The sequence below is a fragment of the Sorex fumeus genome, unplaced genomic scaffold (assembly GCF_029834395.1).
Source record: "Sorex fumeus unplaced genomic scaffold, SorFum_2.1 ptg000002l, whole genome shotgun sequence".
Lineage (NCBI taxonomy): Eukaryota > Metazoa > Chordata > Mammalia > Eulipotyphla > Soricidae > Sorex > Sorex fumeus.
This window is the reverse complement of record NW_026606059.1, coordinates 75,281,816-75,307,002: the sequence shown is the minus strand read 5'-3', so window position 1 is coordinate 75,307,002 and position 25,187 is coordinate 75,281,816.

Genomic DNA, 25,187 nt, shown 5'->3' with positions numbered 1-25,187 from the left:
TAATTTAAGGTACATTCTATTGGCAGTATGTGGATAGAAAAAGAGTAGAGGAAATGTATTTCTAAGGTATGTCATATCAGTTTCTGGGGATAAAGAAGTCTCTATTGGAAAATGACAAAAATATGAAATGTTAACAACTTCACTGCCATAGCATCCAAAATGCCACATTGGTTTATTTAGTCCTATATTTTTATTATATAGGAATATATAATAAATATCTCTGTCATTGTCCTCTCGTTCATCGATTTGCTCGAGTGGACCCAGTAACGTCTCCATTGTGACACTTGTTACTGTATTTGGCATATCAGATATGTCATAGGTAGCTTTCCAGGCTTTGCCATGCGGATGAGATACTCTAGGTAGCTTGCCGGGCTCTCTGAGAGGGACGGAGGAATCGAACCCGGCTCAGCCGGGCTGGCTGCATGCAAGGCAAATGCCCTATCTGCTGTGCTATCGCTCCAGCCCATAATAAATATATAATAAGTATAATATATTATAATTATATATTATATAATTAGGTCAAGAAATCAACATGATGAATGACCTGAGTTGCACAGTAGAAGAGAGCGGCTTGGAATGCCTTCAAGAACATTGAAGAAATAACTAAAAGGACAAAGAACCTCCAGCTACGAGCACATCTCTTTGATTCCACTGTTCTTCCTGCATTAACATATGCCTCAGAGACCTGGACCCTACGAAAACAGTATGAGAACGCTATTCGGGTCTCTCAAAGAGGAATCAAAAGAGCTATGCTTGGAATATCACGATTCACTTAAATGAGAGTTAGAATCCGGAGTTCTGATCTTTGTCAACCCTCAAGAATCAGGGATGCTGTCTCATTTGCCAAGACATCAAAAATCAGATGGGCTGGACACGTAATGAGGTTTACAGACAACCACTGGACTAGAGCCATTACTGATTGGATTCCACAGGACATCAAAAGATCACGTGGACGCCCACCTACAAGATGGTCAGACTTCTTCATCAAGACCCTGAATGATCGGTTTGAGGCTCTGCATGTTCCTAGAACAAACAGATACCATTGGGCTACGCTAGCACGCAACCGGGATGAATGGAGACGTTACTGGCACCCGCTCGAATAAATCGATGAATAACGGGGATTAAGTGATTAAGTGATTAAGTGATATTATATAATATATTATATTAAATATATTATATTTATTATATAGATAATTATATATTATTTTGATATATAATATATTTATATATTGTATATATAAGATATATATATATATATCAGAAGACCTATGGGACCCAGCCACAAGCCATGCTCAGCACTCTCCACACGCTAGGACGAGCCTCACACATGAAGGAATGGGCAGAGGAACCCAGGGGGGCGGACCAGGAACTGAGATCTCTAAGCCTGCTTGGTTTGGGACTGGGCCTCCTCCACCCAGATACCCCATCTTTCAGTGGCTAGACCCACCAACTGCCATGGAACCCCATCAACAGCCAAGATCCAGAGACTATACAACCAAGCCCCCAGAAGTGTGCAGTTGCATTTGCAGACGCATGACCTCTTATTGTCTAGTTCTCACTCTCAGAGAACTCGGCAGGTTACCCAGAGTATCCTTCCCGAATATATGCCTGACTGGGAACACCTGTAAAGGTGATTAGACGCTGTCCCAAAAGCCTCCATTTGTCTTGGAGAGCCCGGCAAGCTACTGAGAGTATCTGGCCCACACAGCAGAGCCTGGCAAGCTACGCATGGCGTACTCGATATGCCAAAAACAGTAACAATGATGGTCCTCATTCCCCTGATCCTGAAAGAGACCCCAATATGCCATCACGCTACACTAGCACATGAGAGGGATGAATGGAGACTTTACTGGTGCCCACTCGAGCAAATCCATGAACAATGGGGTGATAGTGATAGTGATATTTTTTTATTGCTTAAGAAGTCTCATCAGCACCAACTGTTTATTGTGGGGGACTTGACCTCTTGACACACCTAAGCACCCCTATAGTGTTTGTTTATTAATGACCTGTAGACAAGTAGTCCCTATTTCTAAATTTTAGTTACTGCCGTTCAATAATGATTCCGTTTCTTGATTAGTCATGATCATTAGATCAATATATGTATGTATGTATATATATATACATATATATATATATCCTTCCATCCTTTTGATGTTTATGATGCTGAAGTGGTGACAGCTGGTCTCTGTTTGCGATTCCAGGTTCTCAACATTTTTAAGATTAAAAATACTGAGTCAAGATGCTCAGGTTCAGAGTTGGAAAGCAGAAAAGTTTTATTGCAAAGTAGAAGAGAAAGGAAAAATAACTCTACTAGTGGGGAGGAACTTACTATAGTACTAAGTTAACCATGGAGTAGTTAATAATATAGCAGTTATTAATGCCAGAAGAATGCATTTGCTAATGCATGTATTAGCAGAGTCATTGGTAAACACAAACATGCAGCTAGTTCTCATTTTTTCTATCTAAAATATCTCTGCTGTTGGAAAAATAAGAGAAAACTGAGATCACTCAAATATTCTATTCTTATCACTTTTCCTGCTGGTGTGTGGCAAGTCTAGGACTGGAATTTCAAGGATGGTGGATGTCTAATTGGTTCAGCCTACTTCTTGCAGTGTTTTGCATCATAGTTCAGGAAGAAATCATTCTGAAGTTTAAGCTGCTTTATTTTTATGACAACTCTTTGTAGGTGCATGCAGGTAGCAAAAAGTCCTTGAATTTTTTATTTCCTAATGGTTCCTGACCAACAAACAACTTTAAATTTTTCTTCAGCCCAACTAAACTTCAGTCAGGCTACTTTCTGACTTGGACCTTGACCTCTCTTTTCTTAGAACCTTTGGGTTAGAAAACTTGTAATTGCAAATTTGTTTTCTCTGTCCCTTTGAGATGCAAATCTTTTTAAAAGCCTCTTGCCAGTTTTGTAACCCAAGAATGTCTTTATTAAGCACTGGGAGCCATCTCTTTGAAATGTAAACATGAAAGGAGATAACGTCCTTATTTCCCAATCTCTGCAGCAAACACAGATGTCCTAATCACAGAGAAAAACATGTGCGCACTCAGGAATAACTCAATGTGCTCAGCCCAACCCATTGTTCAACCTCCGGCTAATGGGGTGGGAGAGGAGAGTAGTTGTCCTGCAGTATTTTTCCACAAGCTCAATTCAGTGCTTCTATTTTAGCTCTCCCAAAGTTCAGTCCTCTTTCTGTGGCACTGAATCTAGTGGCCCTATTTTCCCACTGCAAAATCCTGAAGTAAGGCCTGGGTAGCATTTGGGATGGTTGGAAGGTTCTTCCAAGCACTGCGCAGGTCTTTGTTGATCAGTGTAGGTAATAACCTAGCCTTGCAGTATAGCCTTGATGGTTTACCAGGGCCACACCTGGTGGGACTTGGAGCATCTGGTACCAGGGATTGTGTTTTTGGAGTCTTGTATACCAGGAAGATGTTCTAGTCCATTGATCTAGTCGTGTGAGCCATACACTCCCATCTCTTTTACAATATCAGCTATCTACTTTCCAAATGTAACATTATCTTATACTGCTCTGAAGATGGGGTAGTCTAGTTCAATCTCAGGATTCTCTGGAAATCACCTGTAAGGAACTACCTGAGCCCTCTTCATGACTACACAGAACATACTTGGAAAACAGATTCTAATACTTTCAGATCTTAGAAAGGGGAGGGAGCTTCATCTGAGTGTTAGGACCCACTTAGCAGGAGAACAGCCATGACAGGTTCTGAGTGACTTAAGCCTCTTCCAGGAACAAGAAAAACAGAAAAACCAAATGCTTTTGTTGAAGATTACATCTCTGGAATAAGATTAGGTCTTGGGAATGTAACTGTCAGGGAGGTGGGTTGGATGTTGCAGTCGAAAACAACAACAAAATATATGGGTAGTAATAGAAAATTGGGCTGGAGCGATAGCACAGCGGGTAGGGCGTTCGCCTTACACGCGGCCAACATGGCCGACGCGAGTTCGATTCCTCCGCCCCTCTCGGAGAGCCTGGCAAGCTACCGAGAGTATTCGATATGCCAGACACAGTAACAACAAAGTCTCCAATGGAGACGTTACTGGGCCCGCTCGAGCAAATAGAAAATTGCTGAGTAATGCTTATTTGCCAAAATGAAAGTTTAGGAACTTGCTGAACCTAGTGCTCAGGGTCCTTATTGAAGCCAGCTGCGTTGGGTGGATACTTGGACCCCAGATAGCTGGAAAAATAAACCTTGCTATGTGATTTGCATTATCGGCTGTCTCTGTTCTCTGTCCTTGAGGGGTGGGCTACTCTGTACTCTAACATGAGCTCCCTAAATAGCATTCCCATTCCACATTTCACTCTAATACTCATGTAGGCAGATAGACAGGGAAAGGCCCCAGGCTATAAAACTTAGGTTAACAAAATTTCTAAGGCTGATCTATGGATATGGAAAACAGACCTAATAAGATCTTCCTTAGCAACTCTTAGGAGACTGGACCCCTCCTCAAGAAGTTCCTCAAACCCTCTGACCTCTCCTTAATCTAATTAACTTTAGTGAGTCAGCCCTGAGATGACTCCAGAATGTTCCAGATCAAGACAACCCAAGAAGAGTCAATAAAAGCCACCTTGAACAAAGGGAGGGCATGCATATGCTGCCCGATCCCATGTGCTGCTTGTGCCCACGTGGCCGAGCACATGTGGTGCCCAAGCACATGTGTCACCCACCTCTCCCCTCTTGAGATGTGGACTTTCATGCTTTCGTGTCTAATGCTGGGATGTGTCTAGGGGCTCTCTCTCTGCCCTTGGAGAAGCCCATATTCTCTCTTGAGCTCATTACTCTCTCTCTCACTCTCTACCCCCTCTACACCTACAAAAGCCCTCCAAATAAAATCTAGGTACTTCACCGCTTGTCTAGTCCTGAAATTCCTTTCTGTGAGGCAAGAAAAGAAACCAGTAACTCTGGGACCTGTATGGCAGAGGAAGGTAGGGAGAAAGTGACCATCTTTCTCCTCCTTGCTTCACATGAGTCTCTTGTGGGGCCCACTGACATCAATACCAATATTCCCATGTTGAAATGCTAGAATACCATGTAGAGGGATATTAACTGAGACTAAACCAGAATTCTGGTTTTTTAAATCTCTGGATAGGTATAGGGCTGAGTGATAGCACAGAGATAGGGCATTTGCCTTTCGCGCAGCCAGCCCGGCCAAGCCGGATTCGATTCCTCCGCCCCTTTCAGAGAGCCTGGCAAGCTACCGAGAGTATTCAATAGGCCAAACACAGTAACAAGAAGTCTCACAATGGATACGTTACTGGGCCCGCTCGAGCAAATCAATGAACAACGGGAGGACAGTGACAGTGTGACAGTGGATAGGTATATTGAACAGGTTGAGTCAGATGCTGTAACAGTGTCTACCAATGTAGAATTGATTCATTAGATAGAAAAGCAGATCATTATTTCTAGAAATGCGGAGAACAAGGTACCTGTCTTCCCAGACTGGTCCAGAATATCTGACTGAAAGCCAAAGAAAAAATGTGACTAGTATGTCAAGGGAAAAAACTACTTTTTAATGATGCAAACATTAATAGTTTATAATAAAATAGTCTTCATGAATATAGTTAAATATATTACAGAACCTAGAAATTCCTTAGTACAGGGATTAATGCTCATCCATTGCATGTAGTTGACCTCAGTTCAATCCCTGGCACCACATAGCTCCCTGAGTACTGCAAGGTATAGTCCTGGTGGCCCTGAGCATCAGTGAAGTGGTCCTGAAATCCCCAGAGTATGAGTGGGTGGTTCTGGTAATGTGCAGGAGCACCAGGTTCGAGCACTACTGCATTTTTGGGTTCCTGTATTGAAGTGCCTGCCCCGTTGGTTGAGAATGCCTGGGAAGGGCCCCCAGACCTCCTAAGGATGACTTGGGAAGCCCCTACCCTTCCTCATAACAAGTGTGTGGTGCCAGGGATGATCTCTGTCTACTATTTAGCCTGATATTTGAATTACAAGAAATTCTTGGTGAAATGAATGAAAAAATTATTGCAGAAATCCCATCCTGCTTCCTGAATACCACTTACCTACATTTGTTCAACTCTTTAAAGCTATTGAAAAAACACAAGTATTTGGATGTAAATGAATTCATAGAGCCAGTCTTAAGTCCAAATATAGAAACAACATCACATTTCTTAGAGTCATACACTGTTTTAATGCTAATTGGGACTTCACTTAATCACTTAATCACTTAACTTCCCGTTAGTCGTCGATTTGCTCGAGCGGGCGCCAGTAACGTCTCCATTTGTCCCTGTTGCGTGCTAGTGTAGCCCAATGGCATCTCTTCGCTCCGGGAACATGGAGGGCCTCAAACCGATCGTTCATGATCTTGACAAAGAAGTCTGACCATCTGGTAGGTGGGCGGCCACGCGGTCTCTTGACATCCCGTGGAATCCAATCAGTAACAGCTCTAGTCCAACGGTCATCTTTAAATCTCATTACGTGACCAGCCCATCTGATTTTCGACACCTTGGCATATGAGACAGCGTCCCTGATCCTTGATCGTCGACGGATGTCAGAACTCCGGATTTGTTCTCTCATTTGAGACTTAAATACTTAAATGTTTTACAATCCAAAATTCATATTGACCAGTTTTTCTCTAAATTCCTTCCTTTCTCCCTCCCTCCCTTCCTTCCTTCCTTCCTTCCTTCCTTCCTTCCTTCCTTCCTTCCTTCCTTCCTGTCTGCCTTCTCCCACACCCTTAGCCCAAAAAAAAAAATCTGAAATTTTTAAAAAACTTTTCATGATTTGAAAAGCATATGATCCCCTCTTTTTCAGAAAATTGGACCGAAAGAAAAAATTGAGGTAATGAAGCTAATCCTACACTATTCTTAGTTATTTTGATATGAAAAACAAGCTAAAAGCAGATTCAATCTTGTGCTAATAGTTTGTTTCCTCATTGATGGTATGCATTGATTTATTTTTAGTTTCTAGCTGGAAAGACCTGCAGATGAATCACACAGAAATGCCGAACCACTCAACTGTGAAGGAAATAACGTGTGATAGGATATCAGACAAAACAGAAAACATGGTAGAAATGTTTCTGTCAATAACAAGCAAGATGATGAAATAAATGTTTCAGGATATAAAATCATTTATGTAAGAATTATTATCAATAATGTGAAAGGCATAGTTCATGAGGCAAACAAAAAACTATTATCTGAATAGTGTGTTTTGCAAATGAAATTTTCTATATTTTCATATGGACAAATAAATTTCAGCAAAGGTGACTAAAGCAATTCATTACAGAAGATATTTATTACAAATGTTGCTGGAAAAATTACATATCATAAGCAAAAATGAATTGCTATCCATAATTCATAACAAATAAAAGTAGATCATGAACATAGGAGAAAAATAGTTAACTAGCTATAAATTGTAGGAAGAAAAGTATGAGAAAATATCTTTTTGACTTTGCATTGAGAAACAATTTCTCAGACTTGTTACTGAAAGCAAAATCTGTAACAAAATCTTGATAAATTGAAACATACAAATTTCAAACTTTTTTGAAAGAGGACAAAGAAGAATCTATGGACTGAAAAAAATAACTGCAAAGTACTTACCTGATTTAGACTCTGTGTTATGAATTAAGTTGTGTTTTCTTAAAATAAAATAATGGAAATCCAATTGTTGAATAATTCTGAGTTTTTCAACCAGGGCCCATCTGTATGGCTTTCTAAGCAGAGGAAGAAAGCAAGGTCAGAAGTGGGCTACGGTCATAAAATGGTTGAGAAACACTCACTTCATATAGTTATATTTAGAGAGGGTCTTAAAGAAATAGTTAAGGTTACAGGAGGTCATAAATGTGATGTCCTAATCCAGTATGTCTTGAGTTCTTCAAGGGGGAGGGAGAGATACCAGACTTGCCTAAACAGAGGTTAGACCACACTGTGTTAGGGCGCAGATCTTGGGCTTGTCCCTCACACACTGAAACAGTTAGAGGGATTTAAGGAGTTTCTACTGGTAAGTCAAGGAGAAAGGCTTCAAGTAAAACAACCCTATTGGCACCATGCTTTTTATCTTCCAGGCTCCAAAACAAACACTGTTCTCCCGTTGTTCATCGATTTGCTCAAGTGGGCCCAGTAATGTCTCCATTGTGAAACTTCTTGTTACTGTGTTTGGCATATTGAATACTCTCGGTAGCTTGCTAGGCTCTCCGAGAGGGGTGGAAGAATCGAACCTGGCTCGGCCAGGCTGGCTGCACGCAAGGCAAACACCCTACCGCTGTGCTATCACTCCAGCCCTCCAAAATTTATTTAAGTCTTCAAGTCGCAGCATTTTTTTTTATGACAGCACTGTAGGATAACAATTGATTTGTCTTTCTCCCTTGCCACAAGGAGCTTAAGTTTATCAGGCTGCACCCATTACAGTGCTCCTGAGTTACTCCCATTCCTTTGCTTATCTGTAACTGTTGGGATCAGGAGTTCCCTAGCCCTGGGAGGCGCGGAGAGACCAGATAGACACAATTCCTGCAGGAGTAAAAACGGGGTTTATTTAGACCAGCATGCTGGGGCTCCACAGCATACCCCAGAGTGGACAGTGGCTGAGAGCCCCGAGCTTCTTCAAAGGGGATCTTATATAGGCCTTCACTGGCCATTACAGCAAGGCCCGCACATTTCATAACCGATAGATTTGTAACAACATATACTTTCTTAACCAATCCATTTAAAAGTACCTCACTCCTTAGCCTATAGATTCAAAGATCAGCATTTACGTACATCGATTGTCAGCACAAGCAAGGTTATAGCCGGAATCATTAAGCCTTAGGTAATCTCCCTTGACCATCCACATTTTGAGTTACTCAAGTCTGCAGGGTGCTTTAGTGAGACAATACACTCCAGGAAAGGGCAATTTCCCCCAACCACCCGCATCCTGAGTTATCCTTTACCCAAATCTGCAGGGTGCTTTACTGAGACAATACATTTCAGGGACAGTAAATACACCTGAATCCTGTCACACTTGGTTTAGAAAGAAGTTATGCCCTGTTCACTTTCCAAGTCCCCTCTCCCCCAGGTGCAAAGCAGCCAAGCAGTTTTACAGAAAGCAATGTTGCAAGTTAGCTGAAGTACACAAAAATTTGATGCCCTTATATGGATTCTTTCATAACCACTTCCATGCTCTCCAACCCAACCAATTAATCAGCTTCTCCCCTAATCAGAATCTGCTAATTTGTAAGGTCAGATACTTCTAGGACACTGAACTTGTATTGTAAATTAATATCGCCTTTCTCCTCTCCTTATGTCTTTTGAATAGTTTACTTTAATCAATGTCCTTTATGTATAGATACAGGAAGACAGTTAATATGCTTTGTATCTTAGGATTTAATTGGCTTTGAATATTATTCATTCCTGGGCATCTGCTTTCTCAACTTATGTCTCAGTTTCTCTCACTTCCTAGTGCCCCCCAAATTAGGGTCCCAACGAGGGACTGGATGGAACCAAGGCAAGCAGTAAGCTATGTGCTCCCCTGGCATCGAGATGGACCAGGCCAAAGTGCCATGATTCTTAACTATAAGTTAGGAGTTTGATCATAGACAAATGCTGTCATGATCCAAAAGTTATGACGAGACTAGGACCCTGCTAGGGATAGGAAAGACTATCTGGCCTGAGCACTGTAATCTGAGATCGAGATGGCCCTAGGAGAGCAATTCTATAAGCTTAAAGTATTTCTTACTGTGTCCATACAAAATGATTTATATTATGTATGCTTATATGTTTGTTGGACAAGGAGAGGAGAAGCACACCCAGGGGATTCCTTTCTAGGGTGGGTTAATTTGCTAAATGAGTATCTGTCCTAGAAGCTGCTTCCCCATGTGTCCTGACTAGTTTGGATGAGGCTGAACGTTTCTCCCCTTCAAACTGCCGGCAGTAAATAATTTCAGTATATTGTAAGGGGCAGTTTTCCTTTTCTCACAGAAACCTGGCTGGTCTTTGACATGCAGATCTCAGGTCCTAGCCAGGCCTGACCTTAGATTCCAGGCTCTTAGATTCCTGATCTTAGATTCCTGATCTTAGATTCCAGGCTCTAGCAGACTAGTCTTTGGGATGCAAATCCAAGTGCTTGTAGCCCAAGAAAGGTTTCAGTTTGGGTTTTGTATCTTCTTTCAGGAGACCAAAATTACTGGCCTGCAGATGCAAAGAAACAGTGTATGTTTTGCTGCCTCAGTGTTCTTTCTGTAACTCTTTTTGATGACATCACTGCATTGTGCTCTTTAGAGGTACCATGATCTATATAAGGAGATTTCTGGGCTCTCTACAGAGGCCAGTCTGAGAGAACCAAGGGGATGGTCTGAGAGAATGGGGTGGGGGGACAGGTCTGAGAGAACGGGGGAACACAGGCTTGAGAGAACCTGGCGGTCACAGGTCTGAAAGAACCTGGGCCCTTCATGACATAAATGAGACTGTAAGAGTGGGCTGGGAGAGGCAGAGGAGAGACAGGAGTGAATGGAGGAAGGATTGGAATAAACTGCAACTGAGACCAACCAGCCTGGCCCTTGTTTCCTTCCTTCACCTGCCCATCACCATCGACCTCCCTAGAGTGGGGGGAATGGCCTGAGACAACCAAACGCGGGCGGCGGAAGAGACAGGCCGCGGCTGTCTTTTTTTGTTTACACACAGAACCTTGTATATTAACACGTGTAGTACCTAGACTATGTTGACAACTGCTTTAGAAAATGGGTGAAAGGTTTAAATAGATAATTTAAAGTAGAGAGAGGGAGGCAAATAAGCATATGAGAAAAACTCATATAGTCAGAAGAAAAATGCAAATTGGAACCATGCAGAGCTATTACCAAAAATTCTTGAGAATGGCTGAAGATTAAGAAAGACTCACTAAATTAAATTTTGATGAGGCAAAAGTAAAAACAGCAACTCATACCAGTAGGATTATAAAGTGGTATAAATACTTTTGAAAACAGTTTGGCAGTCTCTTGAAAAGCTCAATGTACTATTATCATGATCCAGGTTTCAATTCTACATATTGATCCAGGGAAAAATAACAATGTTGATACAAAGACTGGACCCAATATTTTCATATCCCAAAGTGAAAGTAGTACTAATTCTACTCCTGTCATTCATTCCTGTCTCTCCTCTGCCTCCACCAGCCCACTCTTACAGTCACATTTATGTACAGGTAAAGGAAATAACGGACAACTATATATCCATACAGGGCATATTAGGCACAGAGAATAAATTATTGATAACTATTACATGGGTGACTGTCAAAAATTGTTCTAAGTGAAAGAAGCCAGTAAAAATTAAAGAGTACCTATTTTTTTATTTTTATTAGTGAGATACCATGAGGTACAGTTGTAGACTTACAAATCTTTGTGCCTGGGTTTCAATTATACAAAGATCAAATACCCAACCCTCCACCAGTGCCCATTTCCCACCACCACGGATCCCAGTATCCCTCCCACCCCCCATCCCCCCCATCCCACCCTGCCTCTGTGGCAGGGCATTCCCTTTTGTTCTCTCTCTCCTATTGGGTGTTGTGGTTTGCAAAAGAGACAATGGGTGGCAATCATGCTTGGTTTATAGTCTACTTTCAGCATGCTTCTCCCATCCTGGGAGGATCCTCTCAACACCCTTTATTTGGTGTTCCCTTCTCTATCTGAGCTCCCTTTTCCCCTAGCATGTGTGGATAGCCTCCAAGCCATGGAGCAAAATTCCTGATACTAATCTCGGCCATTCTTGGGTGTTATTCTACTATTTTGTTACTTTATATTCCCGAGATAAATGCGATCTTTCTATGTCTACCCCTCTCTTTCTGCGTCATTTCGCTTAACATGTTATTTTCCATGTAGTACCACTTCTTTGTAAATTTCATAACTTTGTCTTTTCTACCAGCTTCATAGTTAAAGACTACCTATTTTAGGTTCCCACTGATATAAACTTCTGGAAAGTGAACCTCTCTATAGCAACAGAAAACAGATCAGTGCTTATTTGAGGTGTCTGGGTGAGTTGAGTCCACAGAAAGTAGCTAGTGAAATGAACAGAGGCCATGAAACTTGAGGATGCAGGAGATTATGGTCTGAATGTGTCTCTCAAATTTGTAGGATGAATTCTTAATTCAGATTGTGATGAAGAGGGTGAGACCAGCAAGAATGGGATTAGTGCTCTTTTAAAAGAGATTCCACAAAGCTATTGTTGAGTGGTTTGGCGAATGCCTTGAATATGAGACTCTGAGTTCAACTTGTTAAAGACAGAAGTGGATTTTCCTGCCTGGTGGGTTCTTGAGAATTGTCTCAAAGACTTACATACAAAACTTGGATGGTTGAACATTGGAGTTTATTGTATGGTTTAAGTAGATGGGTCTGTCCCCCTCCCCAGATGCCCATGCCTCTCCTTGACTCAAGTACATCACTAGACCTATACCTATCCTGTGAATGACCTCCCAGTCCTGTCCCATGCTGGCTACTTGCCTCCAGTGTACACAGGCCAGTTCCCATCCCTCGCGCTCTCTATCCCTGGTCTGAAATCATGTCTTTGTCCTTTTCTGGAACTGCAGGCAGTGAGCCACATCTATTCAAATGTAAACGTCCGATTCGGGTTGTTAGGCAGCCTTTTTGACTCATTCCTCAACTAAAATGACTTTATCACGATTAACCATGAGCTCTGTTCCTTCAGAGCTGATGGTCAATTTTATAAGCTCATTTCAGTAGATCTCTTAGCTGGTTTTCATATAACTTCTTCTGTCCATCAGACACAAAATGTTGGAGTATCCCATGAGCCAGTTCACTTATTTTCTCTCTTTTCTTTTGAACAAGTTGTTCTCATTTTACCCTATTGATTCAGAGTACATAAGAAAGTATCCTGTGAACTTCTTGGTTTCTTCAAAATCTTATCCAGATTCTGATGAAAACAAAACAAAACAAAACAAGCAAAACAACAAGCGTTGGATGGATTGAAAATGGAAAATGAGTTCATTCTGTGGGGCCAGAGCAATAACACAGTAGGTAGTGCATTTGCCTTGCACGAGGCCGACCTGAGTTCGATCCTTGGCATCCCATGTGGTCCCCTGACCAGGAATTACTCCTGGAATTACTGCCAGGAGTAATTCCTGAGTGAAAAGCCAGGAGTAACCCCTGAGCATTGCTAGATGTGAGACAAAAAGGAAAAACAGAGAAAATGGAAAAGAAAGTAGAAATTTATTAATAACATTTAGTTAATGAATTTAACATTAATAACATGTATACTGGGTGAGACCCAGAAAAAAAATTGAGTTAAGTGACTCCAAAAATCATTTATAAGAAAGCTTATCTTAACCCGAGAAATCTTGGAAGAAAGGGAAGGTTAATTAGGGAATTTGCCAAAGGAAGTTTCAAAAAAATAAAACAAAAAAGCAGATTTGCATTTTGATGTGAAGACTAGGTCTACCCTGGTGTGGTGAGTGAGATGACTTTAAGGAATAGATTTACATGTAAATATCTCTTTCAAAAGTCATCTCTATTCTTCCTTCAGAGCCCCTGTCTGGGAAATTAATCTTTTTCCCCAAAGATTTATTTTGGATGGCTGATTTTTTTGTTGGTGGTGGTGGTTTGCTGTTCTACACTCCCAGTGACTTCTTTGTAAAACCTGATCACTCATGCTTTATGGAGTGCAGTGACCTTTTTTTCTTTCAAGCAATTCTGTATTTTAAGTGACATTAATACTTCTACCAATAACATGAGCTTAAGAGAGACATAAGGAACAATAAATTCCAAAATATAAGCATGTAGAGAATAAAGTGGTGGTCAGAAACCATGCATGTCATAAATATGCATGAGAGCATAGGAGAGCAAATGAATGACTAATAACTCAAAGATGAATGATTTCATCCTTGAAGGATTTTTCAGGAAAGATAGATATTTTCTGAACACTTTACTGTCTGAAGTAATGTAAGTGAGGTCTCTCGGAATCTGTGAAAATCATATTATTAAAAATACTCCCCAAAACAGAAAGTTCAACAAAAAAATTAAAAGATTCCTAAAATACCACCATACAAAACCTAACTATTTATCAACACTTGGTTTGTAGCCCAATATGGGATCTATCCTGGGAAAAGTCCAGGTGCACTGGGAAAGCTGGAAAGCTTTATGACAAGTTCTCAGGAAACAATTTATTAGCTCATAATCATAGACCGTGGGCTTAAAAATCCTTTCGAAAAAATTATCACTCAACTCCTGCATTTTACAGACCAAAATCATTACTTGAACACCCATGTCCCCATTTATTCCACATCTTGATGGTACTTTGATTTAGCGACATCTTATCAACAGTGTACAAAACTCAAATCTTCTCCAAAGTAACTCAGTCCACTGTATTTTAGATTTCTCTCCCCTGAATTTTGAGACACTGTGATTACCAATACTGTGAGTGTTAGCTTCATGCATCCATTGTTGACACACAATGCCCGTCCCCAGTGTGCTTGCCACTGTCCATCAACATGCCAATGACCCCTCAGGTCCAACATTCCCACTCTCGGGTAAGCTCAGTTCTGTATATTAGGTCTCCAGTTCTGTTTCCGTCACTGGTTTGTTACTCCCTTACTATGTTCTTTATATTTGTCATATGACAGAGATCATTTTGTATTTGTTCTTCTTGACTTTACTCAGCATGATATCCTCTAAACCGTCTATGTGGCATAACAAAAGTGCAAAACTTCATCTTTTGTTATATTTAAATAGCATTCCACTATATAACATTGAGTATTATTCCATTATATATAGAAATATATATAATACACATAGTATCACTGTATCACTGTCATCCCATTGATTTACTCAAGTGGGCGCCAATAATGCCTCTATTGTCCCAGCCCTGAGATTTTAGCAGCCTCTTCTTACTGTTTTCCCCAATGATTGGAGGCTCTTTCAGAGTCAGGGGAATGAGATCTGTCATAGTTACTGGTTTTGGCATATCAAATACACCACGGGGAGCTTGCTAGGCTCAGCCGTGCGGCGTGTGGGTGGGATACTCTCGGTAGCTTACCGGGCTCTTCAATATATAATGGGATCTATCCTGGGAGAAGTCCAGGTGCACTGAGAAAGCTGGAAAGCTTTCTATATATATATATATATATATATATGTATGTATATATATTGTTGCTTAATGGAAAATAGGTAGGAAGTGTCTTATGATGTTCGCGGCTGCGTGATTCAGAAAGTGGACTGGAGTGTGGCAGCGGTTGGGTAGTGGAGGTCAGCTGCTGGGACTGGCTCCCTTGGGGCAGGGAGGACTCTCACCTGTCTCCCTCTGGGGCACACCGAGTGAAAACAGTCCGGTGAGGAGTCCAGTGGCATGGTTGTAGGGGCCTCATTTTATGCTTCCATCTGGGAGGAACAGCCTTGGGTTCAGATAGCTCCCCCCCTCCAAAGCTTCATTTGTCTTTTAGGCCATACCCAGAAATGATCAGGGGTTACTCCTAGCTCTGCAGTCAGGAATAGTGATAGGAGTCCTTGTGGTGTTTGGGGACCATCAGGAATGCTGGGGAGAGAGTCTGGGTCAGCTGCATGCAAGGCTGGCAAGCACTTATCTGCTGTAGGAAGTCTGAGTTTGGTTCTTGACACCACACAGTTCCTTAAGCACTGAGGACAATGGCTGTGAGCACTTACAGCGGTGGCCCCCAAATGAAATAAAGAAAGAAAATAAATAAAGCTTGATCATACACATCTTGAACATGGCACCTCTACCTTATATTTGTGATAGTTAACAGGAGAAATTATATGGAGACATAATATACCTAGCATGTAATAAGTGCTATATAGCATTGTATTGTTACCATCATTCATATAAGTATATATTTTAGTGGATTTGTTTTCAGAGAATTTATGTATTTTAAAATTTCTAAGTGAAATGTATTTGCTTGTTTTTCTATTTCAGTTTAGATATAGTTTGAAATAAAATATTTATAAAATATTTTGAGGATAAATAATGATATTATTTATGACTTTGATATCCAGTAAAATTGTTGCAGATTGTCATACAATTTTTTTCTTGATGGGTCAGAAAACACATAGTATATATTTAATATATCATAAATGTATTGGGCTGGAGTGACAGCACAGTGTGCAGGGCATTTGCCATGCACGTGGCCGACCTGGGTTCAATTACTCCATCCGTCTTGGAGAGCCCGGCGAGCTTCCAACAGTATCCTGCCCACATGGCAGAGCCTGGAAAGCTCTCTGTGGCATATTTGATATGCCAAAAACAGTAACAACAAGTCTCACAATGGAGATGTTACTGGTGCTTGCTCGATAAAATTGATGAAAAATGGTATGACAGTGCTACAGTGCAGTGCCATATTTTTATTATATGTTATATATGTACATCATGGGTATAAGCTTGAGCAAATCAATGAACAATGGAAGGACAGTGCTACAGTGCTACAGTTATATATTTATTATATAAATATATTTTTATATATAATGGAATACTATATAGCACAGCGGTAGGGCATTTGCCTTACAAGCGGCCAACATGGCCGACCCGAGTTCGATTCCTCCGCCCCTCTCGGAGAGCCCAGCAAGCTACCGAGAGTATTCGATGTGCCAGACACAGTAACAACAAAGTCTCCAATGGAGACGTTACTGGGCCCGCTCGAGCAAATCGACGATCAACGGGAGGGCCTTTACCTTTCTCTCGGAGAGCCCGGCAAGCTACCGAGAGTATTCGATATGCCAGACACAGTAACAACAAAGTCTCCAATGGAGACGTTACTGGGCCCGCTCAAGCAAATCGACGATCAACGGGAGGGCATTTACTTTACTTACTTTACTATATATAATATATATTTATATATATATATATATATAACCATTTCATCTATTCATCTGTTTTCTTGGTCACTTGGATTGCATTCTAGAATTTTTCTGCTTGATTTCACAAAATCTTCACTTACTGCTTTGTCCTTGCTTCTCTGCACCATTGTTCTAGTTTGAATATTTTCAACAGCGTGATTTCTGCTTCATTCTTTGTCTTCTTTAAAAGTCCTGCAGTTACACCTTCATTTATATTTTCTGTGATCCCCTCTGCCCAGATTTCACGTTCTAGCCTTACGGTATTTTTATTGTTTAATTGATTTCCATAGAGCACACTCCCTTATTACTAAACTGCTCATTGTCACTGCTATATGAAAGCCCACAGAAGCTATTTCTGTTGACTTTGTCATGGACTTTGCATGCTTGAAGCCCAGTTCTCTCCGTTGCAATTTTTGGTCTCTCAGTACCTTTAAGGATGATCCTCCAAACACTTTATGGAGTGCTTCTAAGCACCACAAGGATTGGCCCCAAACCGTAAAGAAAACAATGTTTTTTTAAAAAGAAAAACATTCTTTGGCATTCTTTGTACTGGCTTTTTAAAAATCTAATTCTGGCACTTACTAGCTTACTTGTTTGGTAACATTATTTCATCTCTCTGAGCTTGTCAATTTGCAAAATCTATCTAAAAAACTCACTTTCTCCATTGCTTTCTATTTCCCTAGAAATATTTATGCTATAGTAGACATTTACTGTTATAGTAATTCCCCAGGCTTGAAAGCATAATTACAGAACCTAAGTGTTAGCTTTCATAGGTCTTTTTTCTTTAGAAAAAATAGTTAACAGAAAAATATTCACTTGTATGAATTAAAAGGCACATACATTATAGTTCTGCATTGACTATTTGAATCTGTGAGAAGATCTCAAAGCATACTAGAATGCAAGATCCATGTATTACGGCCACCAGCAGTTTGATAACAACAGACTCATGTTCTGATTAGACTTTTATAACAGTATAGACAGTTTTCGAGCATCTATGAGAAAGGCAGCACCTCCATAGTTCAATTTTTCACCCACCAATGTTAATTGAGATGCTGATTCATAAAGTTGTTTATATAGAGCTGTTTTAGGCATATAGCATTCCAACACAAATTCCATCACCAATATTCCCTTCCCTCCACCAATTTCCCTAGGTTCCTTCCTATCACACAGCCTACTCCCTTAGCAGGTATAGAACAAATTTATTTCATATAAGTTGGTCCCATACAACTGGAAGAAATGGCAACTAGAATGATAAGAAAATAAATCAATAAAAAAGTCAGTTTGTGATGATGAATTTCTATGTTTGTGACATATCTTAATCTAGTGAGAACAATCATATGCACCATTAGTGTGTGCCAAATTCAATGCCCCATAATGGGAGTTTTTTCCTGTCCTTTTACAGAAGATCTTTCAAGGCTTCTTACAAAGTTGGTTTCAAGACTACAAATTCCCTAAGCAGTTCCCTGTCTATGAATAGTTCCTTCAAATCTGAATGATAATAACACTTGGTAGAATATTTTTGGTGATTTGTTCATTTTGTTGAGTTTTTGGTTTATATCCTTTCATATTCCTCTGGCTTATAGGTTCTCATTTAACAGACCTGCTATACAATTTAAGGGCTTTTCTTTGTATCTAAGTTCCTTTTTTGATCTTGCTGCATTGAATATTCTATCACTATCTTTGGATTTTGTCATTTTGAGTATAATCTGTCTTGGAATTTTCCTAATTTCACTGCAACCCTTTATGACTCATGGATTTTGGAGCCTAAAATCCTCAACACTGGGGACTTCTTATCAATTATTTATTTACTGTTTCTTCATCTTATTTGTCCTTCTGTTCTTTTAGGACCCTGATCATTCTTACATTATTCCCCTTGAACTCATTCCACGCTTCTCTGGTATGCTGCTCATTACTTTTCAGACTATTTTCTACCTTCTGCTGTTTCCTAGTGGTTTCCTTCTTCTTATCTTGAAGATCCTTAGATTGTTAGCTCAGCTTCTGTTACTCTACTGTACAGAGCTTCTGTTGACTTCTTAATATCATCTACCATGTTCTTCATTTCTATTATTTCTGATTGCAGTAGCTTTTTCATTTTGACCCTCATACTTTCTTGTGCTTTGTTGACTACCCGTGCTCTAGTTTCTTTGAACTCATTGAACATTCTCATCATCTGCCACTAAAGATCATGTGTTGAGGATTTGCAGATCTTATTTATGTCTTTTGGGGTATTGTTTTTGCTCATTGTACTTGGTGGTCTTCTATGTGTTTTCCCCATTGATTTTTTATTGTTTTTGCTGGGCTGGGCTAGGATGAGTCTTTGTACTAACCCCTCTCCCTTCAAAGATACTAAAGAATTAAGCTTGAGTTTGCTCTCTGTCTTCTCTGCTTGTTTTCAGAATGGCAGGAAGAATAACTGTGAGCAGTAGATAATCTGTTGAATAGAGATGGAAAATGGGCTGGAGCAATAGCACAGTGGTAGGGCGTTTGCCTTGCACGCAGCCAACATGACCGACCCGAGTTCGATTCCTCTGCCCTCTCGGGGAGGGCCCGGCAAGCTACCGAGAGTATCTCGCCCGCACGGCAGAGCCTGGCAAGCTCCCCATGACGTATTCGATATGTCAAACACAGTAACAACAAAGTCTCCAATGGAGATATTACTGGGCCCGCTCGAGCAAATCGATGATCAACGGGAGGGCCTTTACTTTACCTTTTTAGAGATGGAAAACAGACACATAAGTGACTTGAGTGCTTCAGAATCTGTGGTGTGGACCTTTAATATGGCACATGTTGGGTATGTAGACTGCTTGTACCCACCCAGTAGGGATGGGCTGTGTCTTGTGATCTGGGACAGGCCCAGTGATATCAGCAGGAGGAAGCCTCACCGGGGATGGTGGTGCAGCAAACAGAAGGTCCCCACATTCAATTCTGATAAAAAGACTTAGCCAAGAAGAACACAGTTAAGTTATACAAACTATTTTGAACTAACGGTTACTCCTAGCATTACAATTAAACTTTCAAGCCTGGCACAGCTACTGTAACATTTCAAAACTTATAAAGTCTCCTCTTCCACTCCTGAGATGAAAGCAATTTTCATTTGTAAATGGCCATATGAATTATTTTGAATACTCACCTTGCAATTACATTCAGCAGGAGGTAAATTGAAAAACTATTTTTTCTGATGTAACTTGAACATTTACACAATTATCAAATTCCTAGTCATGTAAGCAATATTGAGCCATTTTGAACACAGTTCTGATTTTATGACTGAAAATAGTCTACTACAAAAAATTATCCTAATAATATTATTTAGGGGAAGGAATCAGATTTTGGGTGTGTTTGTTTGTTTGTTTTGGCTTTTGGGGTCACACCCAACAATGCTCAGGGGTTACTCTTGGCTCTGCACTCAGGAATTACTCCTGGTGGTGCTCAGGGGACCATATGGAATGCCAAGAATTGAACCTGGGTTGGCCCTATGCAAGGCAAACACCATACTTTCCGCTTTTGTATTAATTAATGATCTAGATAATTCATCAAGATGCTTCTCTGGAATTTTTTGCTGTATAAGAAAACTATACAATTACCAAGTTACCAAGACTCTTTAACAGGTGTCTATTTTATTTTTATTTTTTTAATTTAGATTTTTATTAGTGAAACACCATGAGGTACAGTTGTAGATTTACAATTTTTTGTGCTTGGGTTTCAGTTATACAATGATCGAATACCCATCCTTCCACCAGTGCCCATTCTCCACCACCACTGACCCCAGTATCCCTCCCACCCCCCATACTCCCCATCCCACCATGCTTCTGTGGCAGGGCATTCCCTTTTGTTCTCTCTCTCCTTTTGGGTGCTGTGGTTTGCAAAAGAGGCATTGAGTGGCAATCATGTTCGGTCAATAATCTACTTTCAACATGCATCTCCCATCTTGGGAGGATCCTCCCAACACCCTTTATTTGGTGCTCCCTTTTCGATCTGAGCTGCCTTTTCCCCCAGCGTGTGCGGCTGGTCTCCAAGCCATGGAGTAAACCTCCTGCTCTGCTATTCTTGGGTGTTACTCTCCTATTTTGTTACTTTATGTTCCCCAGATGAATACAATCTTTCTATGTCTGTCCCTCTCTTTCTGACTCATTTCGCTTAGCATGATACTTTCCATGTAGTACCACTTGTATGTAAATTTTATGACTTCATCTTTTCTAACCGCTATATAGTACTCCATTGTGTAAATGTGCCAGAGTTTCTTCAACCAGTCATCTGTTCTCGGGCACTCAGGTTTTTTCCAGATTCTGGCTATTGTAAAGAGTGCTGCAATAAACAGACAATTGCAGATGTCACTTCGGCTATACTTTTTTGCCTCTCTGGGATATATTCCCAGGAGTGGTATTGCTGGGTCAAATGGGAGCTCAATTTCTAATTTTTTGAGAATCGTCCATACTAACAGGTGTCTATTGGAGGCACAAATGATCTTAGTGGTGCGGTGAGTAAAAAGAAATCCACACATGGAAGTATCGGCTTAATTACCTCATACCGGGACACAGTTCTGTCTTGTAGCATGCACCAGCTGAGCACACACCCTGGTTTCTGTCCACTTCTCTGCTGGTGGCTGTTACTTTGTTCTGGTCCTCTGGACCACAATTAGATGAAACCATAATGAAAGTTACCACACAAAGTCAGCATGAGCAGGCAGAGAATCTCATCAGTTCCCCATGAGTAATTATCTTAGGCTAAGTCCTCCTGTGCTGCTTTATTATACTTCAGAATGTTTTTTTCTGAAACTGTAAGTGGTTCACATAAACCTATTATCAAATACAAAAATGATTTAGGTTACATGACTAGAATGAAGCCAAAATTATGCAGTCCTTTTATCTAATGATTAGTATATAAATTAAATATCAGTTACCAGTTATTGCAATGCATGTTCTACCTATAATGTGCTAGACCACTTGATATAACAAACAAGTAAATAATAATAGCCACCGCTATTGAATAAAAAAAGCAACCAGGACAATTAAATTAATGATTAAAGTAATTACATTATTACTAAAATATTACAGTAAACATCTGTATTTACAGCGAATAAAACATATTTGTAATTTAATATGTGTAATCTACATATGCAGATAGAATGGCATCCCTTGTACACATATGTCTAGAAACTATCACTCATATCAATTCAGAATGTCATTTACAGTCCGAACAGTAATAATATTTTATTATTACTTCAACATTCTATAAGACTTTTGAAAATGGCATAAATCTGTCTTGTCTATAGTAATATGTTTTCTTGATTCAGCTTTGGGAGATGATAGGAATCCAGGAATTATCCATTTCTTCTAGGTTCTCTTGTTTCGCGGCATACAAACTTTCAAAGTAGTCTCTGAGGATCTTTTGAATTTCTTTGGTTTCTGTTGTGATATCCGCATAGGTTCTGGTATGTCTTCATTCTCATTTGTTTCCAGGTATCTTTTGATTTCGTCCTTGACTTCGTTCCTGACCCATGCGTTGTTCAGCATTTAGTTGTTTAATTTCCAGGTGTTTGATTTGGTTCTCCGTGTCTGTGTGTGATTCACTTCTATCCTCAGTGCATCGTGGTCTGAAAAGATGGTTGATGCTATTTCTATCTTCCTGATTCTGTTGAGCTATGTTTTGTGGCCTAGCACATGGTCTATTTTGGAAAATTTTCCATGTGCACTGGAGAAGAATGTGTATTCTTTCTTTGTGGGGTGTAAAGCCCTGTATAGGTCTGTAAGCCCTTTCTCTTCTATTTCTTCTTTCAAAGCCAATGTTTCCTTGCTGGGTTTTGTTCTTGTTGATCTATCCATAGGTGATAAGGCAATGTTGAAGACTCCAACTGCTATTGTGTTTCTAGCAATATCCTCCTTAAAATCTGTTAGCACTTGTTTTACATATTTAGCTGTTCCCTCATTAGGTGCATATACATTTAAGAGTGTGATTTCTTCCTGTAGTACTCATCCCTTGATGAAGAGAAAATAGCCTTTGCTGTCCCTTCTAATCTTTTTCAACGTGAAATTAATGTTATCGGATACTAGTATGGCCAACCCAGCTTTTTGAAAGAGCTGTTTCCTTGTAGGATGGTTTTTCATCCTTTGACTTTGAGTCTGTGTTTGCTCTATCTGTTGAGATGAGTTTCTTGTAGGCAGCAGAATGTTGGGTTCTGTCTCTGAATCCATTTTGCCACTTTGTGTCTCTTAATTGTTGAATTTAGACCATTGATGTTGAGAGAGATTATAGTTATGGTGTTTTGTGTCATCTTTCTGTAAGAGTGTGTTGTGGTTGTAGGGTTTGTCTTGTCTTATAGTAGCACCTTTAGCCCTTGTTTTAGGGTTTTTTTTTATTAGTGAAACACCATGAGGTACAGTTGTAGACTTACAAATTTTTGTGCTTGGGTTTCGGTTATACAATGATCAAATACCCATCCCTCCACCAGTGCCCATTTTCCACTGCCATGGATAATATCCTTCCCACCTCCATCCCCCCCCCCATCCTACCCTCCCTCGGTGGCTGGGCATATCCTTTTGTTCTCTCTCTCCTTTTGGGTGTTGTGGTCTGCAAAAGAGGCATTGAGTGGCAAACATGTTCAGTCCATAGTCTACTTTCAACATGCATCTCCCCTCCTGGGAGGATCCTCCAAATATCCTTTATTTGGTGCTCCCTTCTCTATCTGAGCTGCCCTTTCCCCTAGAATACCCGGCAGGCCTCTAAGCTATGGAGTAATCTTCCTGGTGCTGATCTCAGCTATTCTTGAGTATTAATCTCATATTTTGTTACCTTATATCCCCCAGATGAATGTAATCTTTCTATGTCTATCCCTCTCTTTCTGACTCATTTCGCTTAGCATGATACTTTCCATATTGTACCACTTGTATGTAAATTTCATGACTTCATCTTTTCTAAGAGCTACATAGTACTCCATTGTGTAGATGTACCAAAGTTTCTTTAACCAGTCATCTGTTCTTGGGCATTCAGGTTTCTTCCAGTTTCTGGCTATTGTAAAGAGTGCTGCAATGAACAAACAAGTGCAGATGTCACTTCGACTATACATTTTTGCCTCTCTGGGATGTATTTCCAGGAGTGGTATTGCTGGGTCAAATGGGAGCTCAATTTCTAATTTTTTGATAAACGTCCATACTGTTTTCCAAAAGGGCTGAACCAGTCGGCATTCCCACCAACAGTGAAGGAATGTCCGTTTCTCGCCACATCCACGACAGCATTGTTTGCTTTTGTTCTTTTGAATGTAGGCCAGTCTCTGAGGTGTGAGATGGTATCTCATTGTGGTTTTGATCTGCATCTCCCTGATGATTAATGATGTAGAGCATTTTCTCATGTTCTTTTTTGCCATTCGGATTTCTTCTTTGAGAAAGTTTCTGTTCATTTCATTGCCCCATTTTTTGATGGGGTTGGATGTTTTCTTCTTGTGGAGTTCAACCAGTACTTTGTATATCCTTGATATTAACCCCTTGTCAGATGTGTATTCGCGAATATCCTTTCCCATTCTGTAGACTGTCTTTGTATTTTGGTCACTGTTTCTTTGGAGGTGCAGAAGCTTCTTAGTTTAAGATAGTCACATTTATCTATCTCTGATTTCACTTGCTCGGCCAGTGGTGTGGCATCTTTGAAAATACCATTAGCCTCAATGTCATGGAGGGTTTTGCCAACTTTTTCTTCAATGTACCTTACGGTTTCTGGTCTAATGTTGAGGTCTTTAATCCATTTTGATCTTACTTTTGTACTTGGTGTTAGGCGGAGTTCTGAGCCCATTTTTTTGCATGTAGCTGTCCAGTGATGCCAGCACAATTTGTTAAAGAGGCTTTCCTTACTCCACTTCACATTTCTTGCACCTTTATCAAAGATTAGATGATCAAATGATTGAGGGGAGTTGTCAGTGTATTCAACCCTATTCCATTGGTCTGCCATTCTGCCTTTGTTCCAATATCATGCTGTTTTAATTATTACTGCTTTATAGTAGAGTTTGAAGTTAGGGAGGTTGATTTCTCCCATGTTCTTTTTCCCAAGAATTGCTTTAGCTATTCGTTGGGGCTTATTGTTCCATATAAATTTCAGGAGTGTTTGCTCCATTTCTGTGAACAATGTCATGGGTATCCTTATAGGGATTGCATTGAATTTATATAATGCTTTCAGTAGTATTGCCATTTTGACAATGTAAGTCTCCCGACCCATGAGCAGGGGATATCTTTCCATTTCCTCATATCCTCTTTTATTTCCTGAAGTAGCGTTTTGTAGTTTTCTTTGTACAGGTCCTTTACTTCCTTACTTAAGTTGATTCCTAGGTACTTGATTTTCTGGGGCACAATTGTGAACGGGATTGTTTTTTTCATGTAGCTTTCTTCACTCTCACTGTTTGCATACAGGAAAG